The sequence below is a fragment of the Protopterus annectens genome, chromosome 1.part0 (genome assembly GCF_019279795.1).
Source record: "Protopterus annectens isolate FY-2018-M chromosome 1.part0, PAN1.0, whole genome shotgun sequence".
In the NCBI taxonomy this organism is placed as follows: domain Eukaryota; kingdom Metazoa; phylum Chordata; order Ceratodontiformes; family Protopteridae; genus Protopterus; species Protopterus annectens.
Genome location: NC_056725.1, coordinates 267409654 through 267437506, shown reverse-complemented (window position 1 = coordinate 267437506; position 27853 = coordinate 267409654).

The window sequence follows — 27853 nt, the reverse complement described above, 5'->3', positions numbered from 1 at the left end:
GGGCCACTTATTGGGAGGATGCAGGTTATGCACTGGAACTGTGGCTGATGAAGCCTATCAGAAATGCATGCACACTAACTGAAGAACACTATAATGAGGCACTTGCTAAAACAAGAAATATCATAAAGCATGTGTTTGTGCTGCTGACGTCAAGGTTCCAGTGCCTAGATTCTTCTGGGGGAGCCCTGCAGTACAATCCATGTGCAAGTACTGAAATCTTCACCATTTGTGCCATGCTTCACTATATCATCCTGAGAAAACAAGTTTAACAGGAGCAACAAGGGGATGGGGCACACATCCCACCACCATGGCAAGGTCGCCACAGCCACACACAGGTGAGGAGTAAGAGGGGGAACCAGCAGCTACAGCGGGTGTAGGCAGATGTTGACATGCCCAATATGCCCTTGCATTGGCTAAGAGGAAATGCATAGTACACTCACTCACCATTTAGGGGCTAAAACCTTCATTCTATGCACATACATACAGTCACATTGATGCCAGGCAACACTACCAACCTTTACCTACCTATGTAATGGCTGTGTACTCCTAGCATCAGGCAGAGGCAGCCATGAACTAAAACTATAGCAAATGGCAGATTTACAAGGTAAGTGTTGAACCCGGAATATTAAAAAAAAATGTGTAATACTACAAATGAATGGATTATCCTTGCATACTTTTGCTTAGTAATGTAACTAAGTAAGTAAAAGGTGGTTGATTTTACAGCAATGTCTTCAAAGTGTGACAGCAGTGACTTATGTGAATACATGTGTCCTCTATCAAGTAAATGGCCTCGGGCATCAAAGAGTCATACATTCATACTTCTCTAAAGTACTGATTGTCAGTTTGTTCTCATACTTTTTTACTAGCAAGAGAAGTTAGAAATTAATGACACATATTTTAGTTTCAGACTCCATATCCCTGTGAAAAATCCTAAAAATAGAGATACAAAAACTATTTGATTCTATCAACTGTCTAACTTTGTAATACCAAAATATTTCAAAATTCTCCCTATTGTGTAACCTTTGTCCCACTTTTATTTCTGGCTTGGTCCAGCTTTGTTGGTGTAATAGTGTGGGAGGCATGTGCAATTTACAAAAACCTGCAAGAAAAGAGAACAATTAGCAAAACAGCATAACAAGCAAACTTGGAAAGATATGAAACTGACAAAACGTAAAGTTCTATAGCACAGCAGAAACCAGTCCAAACACAAGCTGAAAAAATAGTCCTATAATAATCCAAACCATTTAATGAAGGGCTTTTCGTTATAGTAAATACAATAACTTCTTCAGATAACATTAAATTCAAACATCCACATTTAAATAACATGTTCAAAAACTATGAAAAAAAAACAGCATAACAAACAAAGATATACTAAGCACTAAGTCAGCTATACACCCTTAGCATCAGACAGAAAACTTATGTATCCCTGAATCCAAAAGCTAGAAAACGAGGATCTATTATCATCATTTGCAGGGAGTGTTGTGTGTGGAGGGGGCTAGGAAACTTAGGCTGACACAAAAGGTAAGCGAGTGCGTTTGAGTAAGAAAGAGAAACAGGCAGACATTTGAATAAAGTATCAAATGACCACTGAGACAGAATGACCTTTAAGCCTCTCAACTGATGATTGTAACTGGTTTGTGTGTGTGTGTATGTGTGTGTGTGTGTGTGTGTGTGTGTGTGTGTGTGTGTGTGTGTGTGTGTGTGTGTTTGTGTGTCTGTATGGGCACTCCAGGTGTGTGATAGTTTGCAAGATCACAGCCAAGCTCTGTACTAGCTCTATGCCTTGGTATGTCAGACAGGTGAGATGACAGTTCATCATCATCGTACATTACCATGAGAACTGGCTTTGCCAGGAGTTGCACTGGCACATCCACACCCACGGTCAGATGCACTGCTGCTACCTGAATGTGACTGATGTCTGCTGGATGAGTTCTCTTCAAGAGTATACCAAGAACCATGACCCCATGGCCTGCCACATCTGGGTGTGAACACCTCAATCAATGGAAGTAGTGACACTATGGGATTATGATCGGGCATGGCCATGTCAGCTATCATCAAATGATGTGGCTGACCTATGTCCACATGCACACTGACCCCATCACAGCAGGCGTTCCAACACAGATACCGCCCTGACCAACATGTCATTCATCTGATACATTGAATCCACAACATGATGGAAGAAGTCACACATGTCAGCCTGTGTCACATCTACAACCCTAAGCATTTCCTCGGAGGCCCAGTTGGAGTGTACCTGCACCTCCTTGATGGCCCCTAAACATACAGCGAGTGGCATGGAAAGACACATCTAGATCAAGTGGAAGATGGACAGCAGGCCCCCTCTGAGCACCCCTAACAACCCTCCTGCATGGCACCTCACTCAAACATTGGCTACAGCCAGAGTCAACAGGCACTGAAGCCACAGTAACAACACTATCCTAATCGAGCATCTCACCCTCCACCTGTCTAATATCTGAGGGCTCCTTGGAATGGGTTTGTGTAGATCTACTGGCTGTCTCTGATGGAATTACAGGGGATGGCTGAATGTTAACCTCAGTGTGAGAGTCAATTTCTGCCCCCCCCCCCGACTGTGCCTCTGTTTGCCCACCATCATCATGAGAGTCTGACGATACTCTGACATCAGGTAGTAAGAGTCCTACACTTCCACTATCAGGATCACCTGTGATAATAAGCAACAAACACAAGAAAGAAGTTAATAGTTGCACTACTACAGTTCAATATATGCTGACAAACTAATACTGCTGTCACCATCACAGATGGAACAGCACTACATAGACAGTCCTGACACCCATATCACACGTACAGATAAACTAAATATTTCTGTGAACTGCTCATCAATACTGAAATAAAACAAAAAAAGTTAAATAAAAATGTTTGCCTCACCATGCACAGATGACTCCACACTTGTTGAGGAGGATGATCCTGGAAGAAGTTAAGCAAAATGTAAGGACACCATCATCACAATAACAGTAACACAGGGTGAAACAATTTGTGCCTTTATATGTCCATTAACAACACATTTAACAGAAATTTGGTTACATGTCCACCCCAACCTCATGTGTAATAAACCAGAATGTGTTGTTAACTGTATCACTCTATAACTATTTACCCCACAATAAAAAAAATTGTTAAACAAACTTTATTGCTGTCAATATTTTACTATAATATTTAACAATTGACATAGGTATGCCTACCTGGAAGATCCTCCTGGGACATACTTGTCCTCCTTGAAACAGCAACATTAATCACATGCTGTTGTGCACTTTGCTCTCTGGATCCCTAACCATGGACAGGAACCCTTCAGCTGGTGTCAGTGGTGATACTGTATCAGCCAGCCCCCAGTAGCCATCTGTGCAGGGGCCAATGCAGCTGCTCTTCTCCTGGCCAATGAAATCATGTCAGTGGCCCTATGATGCACCTGATTATATGACCTGCTGCATCCCCTAACAGTATATATATCATTCACTATCTGTTACCAAATTCACATTCTTCCAGACATATCCCCATGTCCTCTCTCAAGCAGAAAGGCAGAATGTTGCCTAAATGCTTGGACAATTACATCATTCTTAGGGTCACTGAAGAGTGGTTTGCAGGGATTGGGATGCTTGGGTGCCACAGTCCTAGGTGACATAAAACACAAAAGAAGGATACTACACATAAATATCATATGAATAAAAGTCCTGCTTAGTTATAGCACATAAGTAGTTTTTTTCAATATTACCCACTGGAGAAACAAAACACTTTTAAGATATTCAAATAGAGAAAAAGATTTATATGGTTGTAACATATCACAGTCACACACAAAGCAAGGTTTGATCCAAAACAAGGAGAGTAACAATAGCAAAGCAAACCTCTGTGCAAACAATTTTGTTTGTCCCAGCACAGAAATGGAACTTGGCTCCCCCACTCCCAAAACAACAGGCAAATGACATTTTGGTATCAAACAAAGGAATAAAACCTCAGTGAATCATTATTAAGTGCTGCCAAATAAACTGTCACAAAAACATGTGCACACATTTACCACAGAATTGTCAGCCACTTCTGCCTGTGGCCAGCACTACTCTAGAGGTACTTAAGTGCCATCCTAGAAGGCTAACACCCCTGTGTCATTGACAATATAGGACATTTATATTTCACTGCAATAACAATAGAAGAGTGTAAAGAGAAGCAGTTGTAACTTTAACACTTGTGATAAAAGTTAACAAGGTTGTGCATCTGAGAAAATGTCCTGACAAGAACGCCTATGCCATCAGTAAACTTCTAAGTGTATATAGATATAAGTAGCATTTTGTAATGCAAGTAATTTGCTAATGCATATATAAAAATATTTTTCTAAGTGACATTCAGTATATAACTGAAAAATGCAATCACATCATATCAAGATCAGTAGTCTACTGTGAATATTAATCCAAAGTAATAGCAATCTTCTTCTGTATTATCCATATAAACAAGTCTCCTCATCTTCAGGTTCCCTAGCTATATAGCTCCCTTTTTATAGTGTAGATTCAGGCCTGTGAGCATGGTGAAGATGCAAAGGAGGTGTAAACTCAGAATTGCTGAATCCCAAATTATTGGCTCCATATAGCAGAAATAAACATAGTGCAGGCACTCCCTCAGTCTTGTTACTAATGGATTGCAGCTGTGAATGATTAGTGGTACGGAGAAAGAAAACACGTCATCTGTTCAGACTCCCTTTCCTCCAGTGGGTGTGTCAGCCAGTTTAGACGTAAAGTGTAGAAGTAATTGTATCACCCTTTTACATATAACTAAGCAGCACACATTTCAAAGTTTCTGTTTAGTACCATCCAAAGTCCCCTGCATTTGTTGAAAACTGGATATTATTGTCATTTTAACATTTTCACATATTTTAAGGACAATGATAAGAATGCATTACAGAATGCACATCTCAGATTACTGCTCAGATAAGAGAAGCATGAACAACATACAGAGAGAAGACAGAGCTGCATTTCTGCAAACAATAGTAATAAATGGTTGTGTGATCACTCATTGCACTATATCTGACATTAATACACGCACAAACAACTCAGAAGTATAGAAGTTTCATGTCTTTTTAATGCTGTGTATGATGTTGCACTTGCTTGTATTTACAATGATTTTCATTGTCTGCTGCAAAGCTGTTTCTGTGGCAAAGAGGGATAAGACACTCTTACTCTGTATTGAAGGTTCATTGGTGTAAGAGTTCAACTCCAGACTTGTGCAAAAATCTTTTATGTGTACTTACATATATTTTGCAGTGCTGTTTATTTTATAGATTTCTTTTCTTTCTTTTTTTAATGCCTGTATTGGTATGTTGTGAAGCTTAACACAAACACAGGAAAAAGATAAGCACAATCATTAGGAATCATTATCAGCTATTGCTGTTCTCTCTGCTTAGACATGTCTAGTGGTAGAAGGGAACAACTGTTTTTTCCCAAACTTTATAAATTGTGTAAACAATGCTTTATTGTTATTGACTCAATTTCGTGCAACTCTTAACTCATATCATCTTCCATTATTTCTTATTAGTCTTCTAAAAGACATTTTACCCTTATAATACACTATCCTGTCATTTTTTGTTTGGATATTTTTTTAACCTTTGACGAAGAGTTTTCATTTGTCTCTTAGCTCTAGAAACTCAAGCAGACCACCATTCCACAAAATTATTATTCCTTTTAATCCATTGGTTTCCAAGAGGAACAGCTCTGATGATTAAATTATGTTTAACTCCATAAAATAAAGACAAATTAAGTTCTAGATGTTTATTTTCCATGTCTTCTTTGCACTTCATTTTCCAATTTCATAATTGATTGTTAAGCAATCAGTGCTATATTAGTTTTCATCATTCCACATATGCCAATAACTGATGAGAATATTCTATACTCTGATTTTCTGAAGTATCAAGTTTTTCTACTACAGCTACACATTTATTTTGTCACCAATCCAGACAACATCCAGAAAGCTATTTACCCCTATAGCAGCTTAATTAACAATCTGAGAATATCAAAATAAGATGCTGTCTTCAGCAATAAGATGGGCTTATTATTTGGTTATTCCAATTAACATCAGGGGAATTAATGTTCCTAGCTATAACTATTACTGAAACAATTTTGAATTTTAACCCCAAAGTCAGGGTCAGGTAATAAATATTTAATAGGATTTCTGTAAAACAATACCACATCTGAATGTAAATCACCTAGTATCATCCTGACCATAAGCAGTTCACTATTTTCATCTAACAAGTGAGTATCTGACCTAAATTTAGTTGAAATATAAACAGACATCCCACCCCACCTCTTCTTCTTCCTGTCCTGAAATTATATATGACATTTATAACTGAGACTAGAAATTAAGCTGCTTTCTTACTATAACAAATTTCAGTGATTGTGATCGCAATATAATCAGTAGAGCAGATTCTCCTTTCCAAGCCCCCTATGTTATTGTTATACTTCTTACATTTGCTAGAAAAATGTATTTGATACTTATCATCCAAATGACCTACTTCACATTCAGACATAAAAAAGACTTAACCTCTTTTATTAATTTGTTTCTAGCCAGTCTAATACCTTTATGACCCAAATGTAAGAAATCTTTGCAAAAATCACTTCTACTCACAATGAGCTCTTCTCACAATATAACTATTGAACCTTTTAACAGAGCCTCACTCCTTAATTTGTTTGTCATTTGCTTATCCTGAAATAATTTTGCTTCAGTCCATCTTAGTGCCGGAGCAAATTCACAAAAAACAAGTTTAAACCTTTGCTTAATTTATCGAAGTCAAAGCCTGAACCTCCTCAGTATAGACATCTAAATCAATTTTGCCCAGATCATTCATACCTACCATTATCACACCCATATAATTTATGATTGTATTGTCTTTAGATGGAGTACATAGTGTTTCTCTTACATTTGAAATAAAACAACCCCTCAAACATGGAACTGTAACCTGGTTGAACTGAATTCTAGGAAGAATATCACACAAACCACATAACATCAAATCACCTATAATCAAGGCCTGTTTGAGACCTATTGCCAATATCCTGTCCTCAAACAAAGGAGTACACTCAATGATCTCAAAAGGAAAACTTTTTGTCAGTAATAAGTGTTATTGTAAAAAATAAATAAATAATTTGAGACAGCACAATTCAGTAGAGAAGAATAGTCTTGTTTATTGCAGAGAACACACATACATGGGAGACAAAGTAATCAAGGTCTTGTTTCCCCAAACATAAGTACCTTCATTCTCTTATATTATTTTTATCTCTAAACTTTATAAATTGTAGCTATTAAACTATAGCTACTGATCAATTAAAAATAAACACCATTGCATTATTTTAGCTAGCTAAGAGTCTGTTAACCTTTTGTCTATGATTTTCCATATTAGGCACAAGTTCTGAGTTCCACATTGGAACTTTCTTCATTGGCACTAGCCATGTTGACATTTGTCATGTTGGCAGGACATAGGACATCTACAACAGACTAAAACTATCAGGAATCCATGTTTGAATAGAACAAATTTAAAAACTGAATATTAAATAAACATTTTATTTTTTTATACTTCTCCCTTCACATAAATTTCCATTTGTAATATCACCCAATACACTTTTGTTTTTCTATTTTTTCACCTCCCACCTTACTCTTTTCTTAGACTATCTATCTCATTACATAGATCTTTGATATCATTTTAAGACAACCTGAATATCAAGCTACTCCATCTGCAAAACACTGTATACTTAAGTTTTTTGCCTGAGCTTTTTGTCCTTGGTCAGTTTATTTTACTAGAAGAGGGACAATTACAGGTTCAATACTTTGATTTAACCTTTCAAGATTTTGGCAAGCATCCCCACTGACATTTGTGTCATTTATATTTTCTGAGTTACTCGTTCATTACAACCTATTTTTTCAACTTCCATTTGACACCCTTTATCAATAAGGCATAGATTACAAAAATAGTCTGAGTACTATAAGTTTTCTAAATAGCCATATAGGGGAAATCCTTTTTCTGTTCCCTTCTGAAACTTGATAAAACACATTACTACTTGTACACTTTATGTAATTTAAAATTTTCTCTGACCAATATATTATGTTTCTTCCATACATTTGAAATAAGGAACATTTAAAAAGAAACATTCTAAACAAAATTCATTCATTTAATCCATAACAGACTATATTTAAGTAGTTATTTAAAGTATACTCTAATGGTCTTTACAAATATGAAAGAAAAAGTAATTACCTTCCAACATTTTGAGTCTTTGGGTCATCAAAAGACACAAAATGATTCCCTCTGGATAGCTTCCAGTCACCAAGGATGGGTTTAAACACTTTTATCTGGAGCCTGATTGACTAATGACTCTTTCAATCAATCCCTAGATCAGGAACTTCCCTTACAAGAACTTAGACACTGAAAGCTAAGAATATCATCTCTCTTTAGTCCTTAAAAAGGACTCTCTAATTAAACCTTGCAGAAAACATACTGTAAACAACACTTCCTAGTGCCTTAAAATGCTACAGTTGGTTCCTGCTGATGAGGATGAGTATTAGCTGGAGCATGATTGGCTAATAGCTCCTTCAATCAATCCCAGACCAGGAACATGCAAGTACTTAGACAGTAACAAATAAAATAAAATAAAATAAAGACTCTCAGTTTTTAAATGATTTAGACCAAGGACAGACACTGCAGAAAACATATGCACTGTAAACACTTCCTAACACCATAAAAAATTCTTAAATAGTGTTGGCTCACAGGAAGTGGGTATAAAGACTGTTAGCTGGAGCATGGTTGGCTAATGGATCCTTCAATCAGTCTTCAAACGGAGAACATTCCTTACAAGTACTTAGACACAAAAAATAAAGAGTATCTTTTTAGTCTTTAAAAGGTCTATACAGGTTCAACCTTGCAGAAAACACACTGTAAATGCTTTGTTGTGACTTAAAAAATGCAGAAATAATGTTCATTCACCATGTGCTAGTTTAAACACTAGTAGCTGGAGCATGATTGGCTAATTGCTCCTTCAATCAATTCCCAGATCATGCAGTTCCCTTACAAGCACTTAGACATCAAAAACAAATAATGTAGTCTCTATGTTGTGCACACTTCTGTGTGCCTTAAACATGCTAAAATAGTGTTCATTCTCCAAGGGCAGTTTAAATACTGTTAGCTGCAGTCAGATTGTACTATGGTACAAAGTTATCCCTGGTGTTTAGTGTTTGCCCCAAACCCTAAGTGCCATTAGCTCGCAACAGTAAAAAGTTATTCCTGGTGTCTAGTATTCCACCCCAACTGAAAGTGCTGTTAGGACATGACAGTATAATGTTATCCCTGATATGTAGTGTTTCCCCTGACCCTAGGTGCTGTTATGCCATGATTGTACAACATAATCCTTGATGTCTTTTGTCAGCATCCCTAAATGCCATTTATCCTTTGTGTTTAGGTTTCCCCTGAGTTTATGCTGAGGATTTACTCATTAGTGTAGCACAGTGTCACCCCCATACATTCACACCCTACACACACCCACACACATACACACACACACACACACACACACACACACACACACACACACACACACATACACACACACACATGCAAACATGCATGCATCTATCTAACTTATTCTCTCACTAGCCCCCTACTGCAAACTCTCAGGCAGATACACACTTACATATGCAGCCATACACATGCATACATGCACACATACCCTAATATTACCTGACTGCTAAACTACCCAGTACTTACATCTACTTCAGTGAGTTTGCACTGGCTTTTGATGGTGTTCATTAACATAAGCTGCCAGAGTGACTGTGTTAGTTTATGCAGCTGAGTGATAGTGTAAATGCTTTACTATGGGCAGTTCAGAAGGGAGATCACATAGTTAGCACATCATTCTCCACCAGAATGCCACATTAGCATTTAGTATTCAGACAGATACAGCCTACTGTGATACTGCACATTATTGTTCTAAAGCACCATGGTAGGGCTGCTTCTGAATATGGAAAGGTGATCATGAGGTATACACCTTGTATACACCTTTCTAAATCTGGCCCTATGTCTTGAAGGTGGAGTACCTTACATTGAAAATTAATACATGTGATGATGTAGTAGGGAATCTACAATACAAAAAGCTGTTCTTCTAAACAAGTACACTGTTTTGCTTACCCAGAATGCTTTGCAGTTGTATGAAATCATAGCTCAGTGCCTACCATGACATTTTGTAGCTATCATTGCAAAGAAAAAAAATGTGCTAACTCAGTAAACGGTAACACTGAAAAATTAAACAACACCCTGTAACTGTCAGATTTTTGCAACATTAACATTAATATATCCGCGGTGGTGCAGCGGTAGCATTGTTGCCTCACAGCAAGAGGTTCTCCCATTCGATTCTTGGCTGGAGTGTGGGGAGTGCCTTCTGTGTGGAGTCTGCATGTCCTCCCCGCAGTTGTGTGGGCATTCAAAAGAAGTGTTAATGGGCGTGCCTTCATTGAAGGTTGAACGTCAAGCCGGCACCTTGGCGTTCGTGAAAATCTACTGCCAATCATTAGCGGACCGGAGTTCCGCTGTAGCGACCCCTAACCGGGAAAAGCCGAAAGACAACAACAACATTAACATAAAGAGTACTATTAGAAATTAGATTAGTTATAAACCAATGACGCATCAGAACATGATAAATACACATTAAGTATTCTTCCATTTGATACAACCTTTAACTGAAATAAGCTCAAAAGCTCTGAGGCAAACCTTGTTAGCATAACACATCTGTTTAACCTTACTCCACATTTTACATGCATGGAACAACAGCACTGTTCAATAATGACCACATATATTAATAGGCTTCCTTCAGTGATTTTTTTTAAATTTATTTCCATGGTCATGCAGCATTAAGAAACCCAAGTTGTCTTTGAGCAAGAAAAATGCCTAATAACGTTCTAATAATAAAACTATTTCATAACAGCATCAAAGTATCTGTATGCACCACTCTTGCACAAAACATAATGTACAATTGCTTTATTCAGAGTTTCAGAATTGCCCTGGCACAACTTTTCTTTACATTTTCTAATTCATAAATGAACAAACCATGCTCAAGTATCTAGTTCATCTGAAAATAATTTCCCCAGTATATCACAGACTACTGTCTCTCAGCATTCTTTTGATGTTAAGTTATGCTTCAGCCATCTCGGTCTCAACTCTAACCTGCCAATAGCTTTGGTCAAGGGAGAAGTCAGTAGTAGCATTAAAAGTCTGTTTACTTTATTGGGTCTTATGAAAAAGTGACAATTCAAGTTTGTGGTTTGTTTCTTGCATTCTAAAGATAATATTTGTATATTTCTTTCTGTCTTACCTCTTGTCCTTGTAAGTACAATGGGGAAACATTTTTTTCTATTTTATTTAAAGTTAATTCCTGCTTTTGATACTGTGTGTGTGTGGGGGGGGGGGTTTGCATTGACTGACTGTGATTTCTACTCTGTCCTACCTCGTGTCCTTATAAGGACAATAGAGAGCCAGTTGTTTTCTATTTAAGTTCTTTTCTACTTCTAGCACTGATGGGGGTTGTTTGTATTGCATGACCATGGTTTCCACCTATTAGAAGGGCTGTCAGTACTTAAATACTTGTTCTTCTTGAGCAGACATGAGATTCAAGTTTGTGGTGTGTTTCTGACATTCTGCTGATTCTATTTTTATATTTATTTCAAGTCTGTGGTGTGTTTCTGGCATTCTGCTGACTCTGTTTTTACATTTATTTTTGTCCTAACTCCTGTCCTGCTGTTATAAGGACAATTGGGAGACAGTCATTTTCTATTTTATTTTAAGTTCTTTTGTGCTTCAGGTAAAGAGGGAGGTGTTTGTATCGACTGACAGAGATTTCATCCAGTCAAAAAGTCTGTCAGTATTTAAATACACATGCTCCTTGAGCACGTGTAAGAACAGACATTTGCATCTCACATGATACCATGATACTGGTTTACTGACTGAGTGGTGGTCACATTTTCTTTGCATTGGGTAAACTTTAGATAATGTTTATAAATCTAATTTCTACTTTTTCTGATGATAAGGACAGTAAGATTTATAGTTACCAAACAAATAAATCTTAGTAGAGTATTATGTTTATTTTGCTTTATCAGTTTTGTTTTATAATTGGATCTAGACTATTGTTAGTGCGTATATTTAGACATTAATTTGATTTACATATATTGGGGTCTTTATTTTAGTTTTATTTGTGGTGGAATCATTAAGTTCCTATGTACATGAATATTTATTAAATAATGGATATTTAAGTGTAAGGGGTGTGGTGTTTTCGTAAACAATAACTCTGATCTTATTCCTATTTATACAAAGTGTAGTAAATTAAATAAACTCTGCATTATATACTAAGAAAATGGATAGATAAGTATGCTTGTAGTCGAGGTTTAGGAATAAGCTCAGTAATGGAGTTTGTCACTCAGTGGCTGGAGGATGTCTAGATTGATGCTGCACTAAATGTTTTAGCATCACAAGTTCATAAACACAGTGTAGGCATATTAAATGCTATTTTCAAGATGCAGAAATATTAAAGGTTCCTATTACTGAAGAGACTGGTACTCTTCTTTCTTCTAAAGATGTGAATGTAAATTGTATTGATTTGATTGAATATTCCAATAAAGTAATGTCTAAGAAAAGGAAAAAGAAAAATGTTAAGGCCTTAAAGAATAATGAGAAGTGTAGTTGAAAGCATTTATCAGTAAGAAAACATATGAACAGACTCAGAAAGTTTGTTCTTTACTTGAAAACTAACTTTTGGTCTATGAGACTAAGTTTAGTTAGCTTAAGTAACATATTTATAAATAAAACTTTTTCACACTTAAGCACTGGGATAGAAACACACAATTTTAATGAAGGGGTATATAGAGAATCTAAATTGAGCATTAGCAAGGAGGATAACAATCTCATTGCCAGGATCAAAACAGTAAAAAGAAATGATACATTTCTGTACTCAACTATTTGTGAAGAGAAGGGAAGTAGATTGTATTCTGAAGTATTAAGATCTAAAAACCCACTTCTAATTAACAATATCTGACACTTGTACAGTAGAGGGTTGATATGGAAGCTTTAATGATAAGAAACTCAAGTGAAGATCTTTAGGGAAATGTTATGGTGCTGAAGGTGACAAGACATCTACAGGGAATTCTGAATTTTCAGGTATAAATTTTACAGGCAAAAGTGTCAATAAGGAAGTATATGAAATTGGTGAATCCATTGTACAATCAACTGGCTCTTCATTGTGTAAACTTGACTGGGGCAGAATATGTCTTTCCCTGTATTGAAATTAGTCAATTTTATGAGTATAATTCTTGAATTTTTTAAAGTCAGTCCAAAATATGGTTACATTATAATTCATGTTGCGTCAGATGACCTATTGCATACACCTTTGAACATTATGAAAAATACTGTGTTACCCTTAAGTGAGAACATAGATCTTCAATGTCTGAAACTACTGCTAAGGGAAGTCATTCCTTCTCCAACATGGAATGACTATGTTTTTATGAAAGCACATTTGTACAGTTGTATAAAAACTAGTGGAGACAACTTTGCTTTGTTTATAATATATAGCTAGTTAAATACTGGGAATAATTTATTTGGGACTACCATACTTTTTCTAAGGAAATGTTGCACCTGACAAAATATGGGTCATCCATCATCTCTAGTATGATTTCTGAATATGTCAAGATCTTTTAGGAAAAGAACAATTACCTGTAAGCTTAGTTCAGGACACAGTAAACACAATAGATTTTTAACTTGCTATTTTACTAATGCACACAGTCTTGGTAGTAAGGTCTTGAAGTCAGTGAATTTAACTATTCTATAATCTAAATTTGCATTTCTAAAAATAGTTTAAAAGTTAGAGGTGTATTATTCTGGATACACAAAAGTATTAACTCTAGTCTTGTTCAAATTAATAAAAATAGAGCGTGTTGCAGTTTAATTAAGGAATAAGAATAAAATTGTCATCAATATTATAGACCACCTGGAATGGATTCCAATAAACACTGAGAATTTTTGACTGAATTAATTATGGTATTGGGCAATATGAATGTAATTTTAAAAGAAAGCTTTACTTTTTCCTAATTTTGATTGGGTTATAACTGTTATACAATTGACTTTTCAAACATTCTAACATTTCATGGACTGAATTAGTTAAATATGGAACCTAAGCATGGAACCTGTTGGGGAGAGGGTGACATATTGGATATCATTGCAACTACTGCAACATATATGGATAATAGTATCTGTGTTTCCTCACACTTAGGGTCTTCTGATCATTCCTTGGTTATATTTAACCTAAATAACATATCTAATTGTAACTTGTCTGTTAAGAGATATAATTATGGGCACATTGATTATAAAAATCTAAATAACTTGTTAACTTATACTAACTGATATACAGTTTCACTCCAAAATTAATTTGGATGTTATTTTTGAGAATATCTTTAGACAAAGCATGGAAAATACTGCTTCTTACAATTATAGTATTTGTAAAACTGCATTAAGAAAATTAAGTTTTATTTTTCAACAATATTACAACTAGAGATGCAGTTTGTTTAATTCCTGTATAAAAAGCACATGTAAAACCCATAGGCACATATACTATAGGTCAGCTTAACTATTTGAAAAAAATACAAACTGGAGTTAGAAAACAGAATCTTAAAGTGAAGAATATAGAATATATTGATAGATGCTGCACTTTGAAATTATATACTATTCACTACTGATACATACGTGGTAGATTGCTATTTGTTTACAAAGTATTTTGTGATCATTCACTCCAGAATTTATTTGACATGGATATTCATTTGGCTAATAAAACTTAGAAAATGATCATTTGAAATTTATAGTTCCTGTAACTGGAACTAATACTAGGAACACATATATTTCTAATGGGACAGCACACCTGTGGAACAGGATTCCAGACAGTTTTAAACCTTATAACAATATTGAATTATTTACAGCTGTTAGATTTGGGATTTCCATTTTAAAGTAGTTATTAGAGATTAGACAGGCTAAAGGGTAAAATACATTGTGTTTCATTTAAGCATAAAAGACAGTTTAGTAAAAAGAAAAGATAACCATAAAATGTGCAGACAGAATGTTCTTTTCTGAAGGAAAAGAAGGTATCGTTCATTTCCAGATTTGGTCACTCTACATGTGTTCTATACAAAATAGTATTATTTTCATTCCAGTGCCGCACTTTGTGCTTCATTCAACTACATGTGTTCTAAGAAACTTCAACAAAAGCAGCTGCAGTAAGTAATTTTTTCAAGTACAGTTTTATTGCAATAGCCAGCTTAACTTCAAAGTTTCATTAACAGTTTAGAGTGACAGCAAATCTTTCATAACAGACTTTTCATCATCATACCAGTATTTTTTCCATAAATAGAGCTGTGAACTATATACAGAATAAGTTAAAAATTATGGTATAACAAGTTTCTCATTAAGACAGCATTGCTTCATGCAGAAAATGGACACAGCATACAACCTCTAACTAAAGTGTACACACCAGTGTTTATTTCAGAAAAGTCCCACACAAGTTCAGCAGACCAGTAATAAATTAAAGCAGTGTTCCTTCAGAACATAAAAAACATTATCCAGTTAACATCTATCATCACAAACTTTCATGTTTCCAGTGTGATGTCACACAGCCAAAAAGCAAGAAAAAAGTTAATAAGCTACAGACATCAGCTCACATTCTTCCAAGACCATAAAGTTGTGTACGACTTTATATGTACCTTTTAGTTAACAACTCAAAAAAGTTAAAATGAGTCAGGTAAAGTCATTTGCATGTAAACATGTCAAGTAATTCTGCTACAGTTAAAATGTCAGTAATTTTTTGGTTTAAGTTTAAAATTTTTCTCTTAAAGTTAAAGGTTATTAGTTCAAAAATGTTAAATATGTCTAAACGCAAAAGGTTTAAGCCAGCTTATGATCAGCTTCATTCATTAAGGGTTTAGACTTAATTAATCCTTGTGTAAATGTTTCAGCAAATGATTTCAAATACAGAAGTATGTTGCAGTATTAAACATACAAATGTCAACACAGTCAACGAACATAACATGCAGGCAATGTCTCAAGTTCATATTACTTCATCTAGTTTCTTATTTTTAGAATCAACTGCAATGTTTGCACTGAAAGGAAGTAACAGAAATCAGAGTGCAAATTTTAATACAGTAAATTGCAATATAACTGAAGAACATACTTCAATGTTAAGTAAAAAATGCATTCCATAGCTATATGTAAAGATCAGAGCATTAATCTGTCATTGTTTAAGGTTATTTCATTGCTTACAGACAAATCAGTTTCAGTTACACATAGAAAAGACACAATTGCAGTTTTGTTGAGATTTAAAAGGTCAACGATTACAGCAGCTAGCAGTTCAAAGTGTAACTGCTCTGTATATACTGGTTTAGACTTCAGTAAAGAGATTTGTGCAAATATACAGATTTTAAAGAATTAGTTATGACAGAAACATGCAGATTTGTGGGTTATATATGGAATAAATTTCACTTCAGCTGACACAGCTGAAGTGCTCAGAAAGACATATGGGGTGTGGTCAGTAAGAATACATCTATTTCTTGTAAGGTATATCAGAACTAATAGTCAAATTAAATAGCAGGCTAAAGGGTTTGAAGTTACAGTTTGGCAAATATTTTTGTATTATTGTTTTGTTTAGCAGTCATTAGTTAAAGCATGCATAAACAATATCATAATATAGACAGAGACAAAATAATGTTTGCTAGTTCAGAGACAAAATAATGTTTGCTAGTTTACAAAATGTAAAATTTAAAGTTAATGCTACATTGTAAAAGTGATATCACAGTTAAAAATTCAGATTTTATGTATAAAAGGGTATACATGGATTTGAGTGAACGGCAGATGGCCGATCGGAAAACGTTCAACAGCAGTTCTGCGAATGCACAGAATTGCGAACACAGTGCAGCTGAAATGCAATATATTCCCCCTTTCTGACCCATGTTAGCACTTGTTTTGGTGGTATAGAGGTCAGACATGTCGAATTCCATTTTTTTTATGACATTCCGAGCGTTTGACTCCTAGAGCTTTGACGTACAGGTTCGGGGACACCTGGTTTTGACTATCGGTTGCTCGGTCATATGCATGTATTCCATATAAAAGAGTATATTATGTAATCAGTTTAAGACTGTATATGTTTTGTACGGAGATGGTAGTTTGCAAAACACATCAGCTCAGATTACAGCCAGCTCAGCAAGCTGAATTAAAGACAGTGCTATCCATTTAATGCATTTACAGGTTTACTATTTGTCCCAAAAAATTGTAGACAGTGATAATAAATTCTTGCAGAATTCAGTACTACTGGAAAGTTAAATAACATCAGATAAAAAATACTTATAGTGAGACAGTAGGTGGTGTTTCATTCATGGAACAGTATGTTAACATCTAAAGGTCATGAGATAAAATTTAAAAAGTTCAACAGTCAAATTTAATTTTATATAGGTGCAGAAATGTACAGTGTTACATTACTTTCTTGAGTTTCATTTGAAAGTAGTTCAGGGACGTGATACAGCTATCAAGTTAAATGTATTTGCTGCAGCCAAGATCTTAGAGAAAGCTGTCCATTTTGTGGTTAGACAGAAACAGAATTTGCAAGCATCAGATGCCAGTAATAAGAATTATTTTTCTGTATATATTGATATTGCAGCAGTAAAACAGACTTCACCAGTCACCGTAGTTAAAAAAGCTTGGGCATGTAAAAAAAAAAAAAACTAATACAACTAGATAAATTATTCAGTGTATCCCTGTCTCGACAGTTTACACCTCCTGCTCTCAGTAAAGTTGATTTATTGTTTTCTGAAGGGAGTGCACATATTGCATGGGTTAAGACAGGAAATATTGTTAGCTTTTCAGATACAAGGCAGCCCGATATGGTTGATGACTGGGCAAATGACGTACATGATGTACAATGTTCGAGCCCAAGGAATAATCAAAAGTATGCTGTGGCTCAAGTGAATGTTGCCAGTGACATAACAGAGTTTCAGAATATGTATAAAGGCTATAAAAGTTCAGCACTGAATCTGTTGGTGTATTTGACTTCATTCCAGGTTGGGAAGGACGGCAGACCATACATTTCATTACTCATGAGAAAGGAATTGATACAAGGGCTTCAATTTCAGTTACAAACAGACCTCTGCAAGAGGATCCAAGTACAGTTCTCTTGCTATCCGGGTTTAAAGGGTCAAAGGTAGCTGCAGTCAGCAGCAAGCTTTTGGAAATTCAATTTCTTTAAATAAAGCCAATCAGGCTAAAAAGAAAATTACAGCAAAATTCAGGTTACATTCCCAGTGTGACAGTAACATTTTGGAAATGGATAATATGTCAAAATTAGGTGTTGTGTTAGATTTTAATAACAATATATTGTAAAAAATCAGTTTGTCTACAGACTTGCACGAGTTTATTAGCAGCAAAAGTTTATTTCATACATCAAAACTTAGACTTAAAGGCTCTAAAGGCTATAAATCTAGGTAATATAAAAATTAAATCATAAAGTTAAGAGACTTCAATCCAAACAGGCCATAAATGTGCAAGTGACACCTAGTGGTCAAAATTAAAATTGTAGGTTTACCAGATAAAATTAACATTTGTTAACCAGGAAAGTCCAACTTCGAACAAAGCCAATTTTTAATTGAGACCCGGGGAGAAATGCTGCTGATGCATGTCTTTTAACATGGCAGGAAACCAGAGCACCCAGAGGAAACCTACATGAATGCAGGGAGGACATGCAGACTCCACGCAGAAGGCACCCAAGCCTAGAATCAAACTGGAGAACCTCTTGCTGTGTGGTGACAATGCTACCACTGCACCACTGCACCATTTTTTTCCAAATTATGAGTCAAGTGTTATAAAGCTGTATACAGTAGTTAACAATATAAATGTAAGGTAACTACAGAAGTAGGTCCCAGTACACTTTTGTCAGGGACCTCAGTGGCAACTGGTAAATTAGGGACTTCCATTTTAAAGTAGTTATTAGACATTAGACATTAGACAGGCTTATGGGTAAAATAAAGTGTATTTCATTTATGCATATAAGACAGTTTATTAAACAGAAAAGATAAGCATAAAGTGTATAGACAGAATGTTTTTTCTCAAGGAAAAGATACAATTTTGCTAGATACAGAATGTTCCTTAATGGAATGTTGCACACAAGCCAAAGCCTAAGACCAAGGTTAGAAAAAGTAAATAAGGAAAATTACTGGACTAAAGCAATATAATATGTTGTGTTCAAAATAGGAGTTCAGTTAAGGTTAGTAAGTTCCTTCGACCTGTTACTTCAGACAAACACTTGAGCCTGAGTACAGAAGGCAGGTCATCTAAGACTATGTTAGCTTATGTTGTTCAGGACAATCAGAATATGACGTGCAGTAACTTTGAACATCAGTACTGTTAATGAAGACAGTATTCAGATACTGTGAACATCTAATACAGCCTTATTGAATGAACTACCGTGTTTGAAGAATTCATTCTGAAAAGTCCACAAGACGTGAGCCATAAAGGAGAGACTGGCACCTGTTCAGCGTGGGCTTGGATAATTAACAGATAAAGACTTTCATTTCTCAGTCTCATTTTTACAGTGCTTCCAGCTAATTACAGTACAGTAAAGTATTATCAGTTTTTACAATAGTTTCGTTAGAAAAGTGGTTTGGTAATTGGGTTCATGACCCTGATATTTTGGCAAAAGTGTTCCTAGATGGTCATCTTGGCTAAAGTTATGAAACTTATAAAGTGGCCTGTCTTCTCTGTACAGTAGGATATATTCTTCTCTCAGCACTCAAATCACACTTTCCTAACATATCTGTAGAGTGGTAAAATCTTAAAACTCCCCTCACCTGCCAGCCCAAATGCTACCTCAGACTCATCTTACCAGTCATTAATTTGAGTGTCAAGGAAGACCAGAACAATGTATTATATTACCAAACTGCCACTGAAGGGAAGATAGTACATTTTAGGAAAAATTAAAGTTGCACTTGAGATGCAGCTGACCTTTATCGTATACCTTATGCAATGTGTCTCTGTGCTCTACTCTCAGGTTGCCACTACAACCTTACCATCCCATTCTTCTTTGAGACACAGGATACCTACCCCTTTGCCAAAAAGGGTTTTTTTTTATTCTATCTGTCACCACACCTTTTCCTTGAAAACATGTAATATATGACCATCTAAGCTTCTTAGTGCACACTAGGATATATTTTCTCTGTCTTAGGTATGGTTGCCATTTTTATTATTCTTCTTATTCACAAATTCCTTCATGTGTTTGTTTATCCTTACAGCCATATGTTCATAGGTTTATAGGTTCATAGTTAGGTACTAGGCTATCGGCCCAAGGGTCTAAGTAAGCTTAACCAACAAGGTTCCCTGGCTTATGCCACCCAAGAAAGTTATTTTCCTGTGCCACTGTCGAGCAGAGACACAGAAGTGATCCCCGGAGTGTAGTTTCTATTTCCCATCCACTCATCAAGATTTTTCTTGAGGAGTGCTAATGAAGAAGTTTGCTTGACATTGATGGGTAGCCTGTTCCAGAGTATGGTAAGTCTCAGGGACAGGAATCTATCCCTCCAGCATGTCCTGTTTATTGTGGTGGCAAGGTTTAGGTCCCTAGAGCGTGTAGCTCAGAGGGATTGGGATTTCTTTAGGTGTATGTGTGTGCTCTTTAGGTGTTTATCTAGCTATTCATTTTCCTACATATTCCTTAGAATCTACGGTAGGACTGACTTTTCTGTCTAATTACCACTGCAGTGTTACTCTCTTTTAATGAACTAACTCACTCTCTTTAGTCCATTAGCTTTACCCTAACAAATCCAGCACATTTTAATACACCAGCCTCATGGAGCTTTGGCTACAATTCACTGAATATCTGGTGCCTTGGATTGATTTCTGCATAGCCAGCTAAGCCTTAATAACATTGCACTGCAGCACTAAATTGCCAGAACTGTAAAGTACTAACAAATTCAGGAAAGTAAAGCATGATCCACTACCTACAATGCACATTTGCTAATATTCCTTAAACTATTATTCAGAGGTTGCTGTTATGATATTTTGGCTCCTAAGCCATGTTTCTTTTTTTTCTATACTGCTGTATTTGCCCTGGTTTCTAATTGTTATACTTAAATTAAAACAAATCTTATTTTTTCTTAAATGCCTTCAAGACACATCAACAACCCTCATGTTACATTGCATTTGGTTTTCCTTGTAAACAATCAACTCTACAGTCTCCTAAATTGGTTCAAAGGCCTTCATTCAAACTTTCTTCTGTATTTCCAATGTGATATTGACAAATTCACCACATTACTATCTTGATGGACTATTTCTTCTAATATAGCTGTATTAACTTTAAATACTAACTTTCATTCTGTTTACAGCTTGGACAAGGTATCACAGCATCTTTCCCATATTTTTCTTTAGCCACTGCTTCACTTCTATCCTGAGCCTATCCTTGCATGTGTCTCAAGATGATCTTTATTTGTCACTAAACATTAGTGCTCCCACTATAACCTCACATAAAGAGCTGGGCACCAACATTCTGTCCCACATCTGCCTCCCTTGGGCTAGCAGAAAAATACATCTGAGCATACACATGCACATGTACACACACACACACACACACACACACACACACACACACACACACACACACACACACACACACACACACACACACACACACACGTGGATACACACACACACACACACACACACACACACACACACACACACACACACACACACACACACACGCGCGCACACACACACACACGTATATTATTGTTATTTTATTTTTTAATATAATCATATTTTCTAAAGCATCAGCTTTAACATAAAGGCCCTGTCCTGGCTATGTTAAGGGTTGAAATCAAAAATATCCTTAACTTGCTTTAATGATAATGTGTTTTTCCAAAATGAATTGTTTTGCAAAACACAGTAATTTACCTTTATACAAATATGTAGTGCTTTGACCATATAAACATTAGTGCATTATTAGCCTTATCAGGTCCATGTAGATATCTGATGGTCCACACACACTGCCCTTGATATTACTTTTAAGGACTGTAATCTTAAAAGATATTCATTGTTTATACCCATTAGTGGCCAAGTCTAGCATGTACATATCTTCAGTAATTAAATGAACACCAATAAAACTGACATCATTAAAAATCACAGGATGAGAAAAACAGTTCTGTTGTGCTTATGTGTTGCTTTCTTAATTATAACACATCCTAGAGAAACAGTGCAGGTCCATGTTGTTGTTGTGTCTTTCGGCTTTTCCCGGTTAGGGGTCACCACAGCGGAACTCCAGTCCACTAATGATTGGCAGCAGATTTTTACGTGCCGAGTTGCCAGCTCTGACGCACAACCTTCAACGAAGGTATGCCCATTTACGCATGTCTCCACGCAGAAGATGCTCTAGCTGAGAATCGAACCAGACAGCGTCTTACTGTGAGGCGACAACGATACCGCAGCACCACCACCTTTACCTAGATGCTATCTCTACTCTGCGTGTGGGCGCACACACACACACACACACACACACACACACACACACACACACACACACACACACACACACACACACACACACACACACACTCTCCGCTCCAACAAGAATGGAAAAATACACTGTTATACTGCTGTAATTTTGTGGTCAGGTTTCATTTATTTCTTTACTTTTTAATAATCATTACACCGTTCTGTAGCTATAATTTTCAACTTTGATGGGAACTCATTTTTAACAAGTGCAAACAAACATAACAGTTATATTAATTGTTTGCTATGAGTGAAGCTGAGGAATAAAGTTAGACTCAATGTCTTTGGACTGTCTGTGTGTGACAGTTAAACAGACTGTAGTCTATGGGATGGGAAATTACCAGAGGAAAGACAAGGTTAGCTGCCATATAGGTTTATTTTATTTGTTCTGACTAATTATTGTAGTTTTTTTATTTAAAGAATCTTTTCTCCATAGCTGTTTGAAGAGCCTCTTTAGAAGATCATCTTGCACATTCTTTACTAGGACATGTCTGCTTTTTGTTTTCTTCTTTTTAATATTTTTTTAATTTGCATTTGAAAAAGCTAATCAATAATTTAACATTTTGAGCAAGTAATGAATAATACACAGAACAAATTAAAGTAATTGTCTATTATTGTCTATTGGTCAGTAAGAAAACTCTCACAAATACAGAGTAAACTATATAAACTATGTACAAACTGTTCTGTTTCATATTCATATTATTCAGCAATGCTGCTGCCATAAAATATGTGTTGTTATGATCAGAAAATATAAGTTAAATAAGAACTTATATTTTAAGGATTTGTGTTTAGCTCTTAGTTTAATGGCATAATTTTCATACTTTATACAATATCACCTGTGCTAAAATCTGTGCATTACAACATAAGATTTTCTACCAGTTTTATTTAATACTTTTTAGTCCAATAGCTAGTAAACACCAAAGGAGTGAGTATTTACTTTCTTTTTAATATCTGTGAGACTTAGATCATTCAGCTAAACAAATCTTTAATCAATTTTAAATTGCCTGTACACAGTGCCTGAGCAAATATTTGGTCTCTGTTTGAAAAAAATCTCTCAGAACATGACAACCATTGAACATATATTGTCAGTCAGCTTTTACTGTAATATTGCATCTTCAATGACAATTATTGCTTTTAATATCTTTCCAAGCTTTTGTAGAGTGGGGTGGATTCTATGACTGTATTTATTCCTATAAGTATTGCAAAGGAAAAGTAGTCTTTTGTTCTAATATTAATTTTAATGATAATGAGAATTTGATGCAGCGTTATTACTAAGCCACAATCTGCTGGATTCAGGGGAACTTCTAGACAGTTCTGTGGGAAAGAAACCTTGACTGTGAGGTTCTGCCACATGTTGTGAAAGGCTGAAGAGTCCTGCCTGCTCACCTGCCTTCTTTTGTGCTATGTCACAAGTACTCATTTATAGCACTACCCTGCAAATTACTTTGGGTATGGCCTATTCTGCCTCCATGTGTGTGGACGGACCCCAGTCCATGTCCTGCTGTGCTTCCTATGTGAACCTGGGAAGTCTTTACAAGTGTGCACATCAGGGTGGACATAGATGCTGCATCATTGAAGATTGGGTAATATAGTTGGTTAAAGAAATTTCAGTATGATTTTTGGATAGCTGATTTCTGTGACAATTGTATTTTATATAAATTGGATGGGATCATAGGAGGTTACTCGTCTAATGGCCCCAGGACCCTTACAAGCCTAGCCAAGTGTAACCCGTGTTCTCAAGGGTGTCTGGTTCAAGCAGACACTAAAATCAGCATCTATTACCCCTGTCCAAGAGGGACACACGTGAAACCCTGGGGGGGGGGGGTTCTGGTTACCTATCCAGTTTTACAAATGATGCTTAAATAGGGCCAGTGAGGGGCTATGTTTTACACAAATAGGAAGCTTGTTCCAAAGGTGGGGCAACCTCTGTGAGACAAATCTGTCTCTCCAGCAAGTTCTTTTGATGGCATATACCAGATTAAGGTCCTTTGAGTCAGTGACCCATGTGTCATTTGACTTGCTAATGTGCAGCATTTCCTTTAAAGCTGGGCAGAGACTGCTCTATATGCAAGGTATAGGTTGTCTCTGAGCAGTCTGTACAATGCAGAGTGAAGTGACAATGATTTCAGTCTGTCTGCATAAGACAGTTCTTGAAGACCCTAAATTTTCTTTGCAAGGAACCTTTGTGATCACTCCAGTTGCTGCAGGTGTTTAGAAAGGAAAATACTAACGGGACCATTACTCTGTTATTGGCCTGATGAGGGAAGAGTACAGGGGATTATAAACTATTTTTTTTCTGGAGGCAATGCCCTTACTTATGAGTTAGGGTATTGCCTCCAGAGAACACATTCATAGAATTGGTTTAGATGCCAAAATGCTTATTAACATTGACTTAATATAATTTGTCACTGCTGGTTAATTTCAAAATCCTACAGTCTGTATGCATGCAATGATATTCTGAGAAAAGCACCACCTTTGCACCTACATGCAAATATGCCCAGCACCACTAAAGGAGCTGAATACAAAAAAGTGAAGAGGCTGCACCAAAATGACTTGGGAGGTCTTTGCCTATCTGAATGATCATAAAATGGCTTTTAAGTGATACGGTTTAGTGCAAAAGAAGCACAAAACTGTGCAAAGTGATAATTCTTTTTGTCTATGTTATGATGTTATGAAGTGAACTCATGCCTATTTTATTTGTGGTTACTTGAGGAATGTGCCACTTAGTATACCTGCCTGGAAGTAAATTTAAAAAGTTATTAGGTATTATTTACAGGATGTAAAGGTGCCCTTATGCAGACACCCTTATTGGATCTTTATAAAATTGTAAGGGAGAAGATAGGAAAGCTAGATATGGAGAAAGAAGACAAGGGTCACTAAAAAGAAGACTTCAAGAGGGTTGTGGGTTGTGCTGGAGGAGGGGAACAGGAGGGGATTCTCCATTTTTGGTGGGGAGGGTGCATGGCAGACACCTAGAGAAGAGTTAAGGAGTAAGTAAAACAAAAAGACTTACATGGCAGGCAGGAACACTGCAGCAGGCTGACACTGGTGGGAAACACAAAATATGCAGTTTGCAGACAAACACAAAAGGTGGACGTTAAGGAGGTTTGAGCACCATATTGACCTCACCTCAGAGGATGTCAACTTTCCACCTGCCAGCGGGATGTGCAGAGGAGGACCCTGATGTTTTGAGTGTAGAAGTCTCAAGGGGTTTGGTGGTCTGAGCCACCCAGAATGGTGAGTTGGAATGATGAGTCTTGAATCCACTGTAGGTGTCTTGCATAAGTCAAAGGCACCTCTCTAGTGCTCATTCAAATACTACCATACACTGAGGTACGCACAGGGACAGAGCTACCACCCCAAACCTGTGGACAGAAGGAGGTGGTGAACATTCCATGACATGGGATGTACTCAGATGGATCCAGCTGGGAACTCTGGACCTGTGAAAAAAGTAACAGAAAAGGGAGAGAAATGAAAAAAAAAATGAAAGCAAAAAAAGAGAGAGACAAATACAGAGAGAGAGAGAGAGAGAAAAAACATGGAAGCAAAAATGACTCATACTTTGCTGCTAAAAGCTTTTACAGATAGTTTAGCATAAACACTTAATCAGGTGCAAACTATCACATCAAACATCTCAAGAATATATGGTAAGAGACTGTGGTACTGTGAGGCAGGGGAATATGTCCCTTCCTCATTGTGTTATGATATTGGAGCTGGTATATATAAGTAGAAGTTTGTCTCTGGAAGGTCCCTGAGGCAAATATAGTGAGGGCTATGTATACTGTAGTGCCCCCAGTTGTAGGAGGATGATGACACATTCCCCCAGTCCTTGTTTATGGGCCATAAAATCTCACAAAAGCTCTTAAGTTATTCTTGTCTAGTCTAAATCTATCAAGGATGTCTTGGTCAGCAAGGTTAAAATGAGTCACTCTTTAGCTATGTTTGTGCATTCACAACCTGTGAGTGCCACTTGGCACCTGCTGAGTTAAGCAAATCACTGAGTTAAATAGCCAGGCTGGCAGCTATAACAAGCATATTCACTGACTGTAAGTAGATAGAAAAGGTGCAACTTCATAATTTATCATGCATGTGGGCATGGAGCAGATATGCATTTAAAAGTGATAACGAATTGCAAGTAAATTTGACAAGACTTCATTTACATACTTTTGTCACACAAATTTAAGATATTCCTCATCGACATCTCCTTATTGTCTCATTTGCATAAGATTTTCATAAACTTACAAAACAAGCTGCATCTAAGCGAAGCGTACCTCTATGAATTGTGCTTAAGCTATGCTTAGGTCCAGCCTGCACTAATTCCTGCTACACATAAGTACACTGACTATAAATACCACTCCTAGATTCCACTTCCATCACATTATGCATGTTAGTGATTATAACTGTCACATACTTTGATCTAGTAACCAATTGGCTATCAAGTTTTCAAATATGTTTACCTCCTGAAAGACTGTTTCTTTAAGCCATTAAGCTAATGCATTTAACCATTTTCTTCCAGCTAAATAATTTCCATTGAAACATACTCTTCATTAAAATAGATGTAAGAAAAAGTAGAGAAATAATTAAAAAGGCAAGTTTTTAATGCATGGTAATCTATAGCCATAGCTATACAGTTTAATGCATTTCCGTATTGTGGTTATATAACACAAATCTGTAAGATTTGGTAGACAGAGTTCCTGTTTAGTGCTTAAAAATTTTATAGTGTGTAGAGCACTGTGATTATGCTCTGATATCTGGAAAAAACAAACCAGTTAAGTACCAGAGTGGCAAGTAACCCAAACTTAACAATTGATAAGCACCCCCTGCTTAAGTTGTTAAAGTCAGATCAAGGTAGAGGCAGAAAAATCTGCCTGCACTGACCAGAAATGACAGCAGCATAACAAAATATTTGTTTCTGTCTGCTGTCCACAGAAATAAGGTGTCCTTTCCTCTAATAAATGTAGAAGCTAGCTGGTAAAATAGGATGTATATGTGTCTGCATTTTTCAGAGGATACCAACTCTGAAATTTGAATGTATGTCATTAGTTAGTGACTTCAGTCCTCAGTGGTTTGTCTGAAAATATAAAGCAATAAATTAGACATTCTGTGAAAATATGGAAAGTTGACAGGTATTGAAGGTGAATGTAAATGTAATGGACTGGAATACATCACAATTTTGTCAGTGAATGCTATGTCCTTTATGGTTCTGAAAGTTGGCAAAACACTTCACATTTTTTTTCTGTTTTATTATATCATACACAGAGC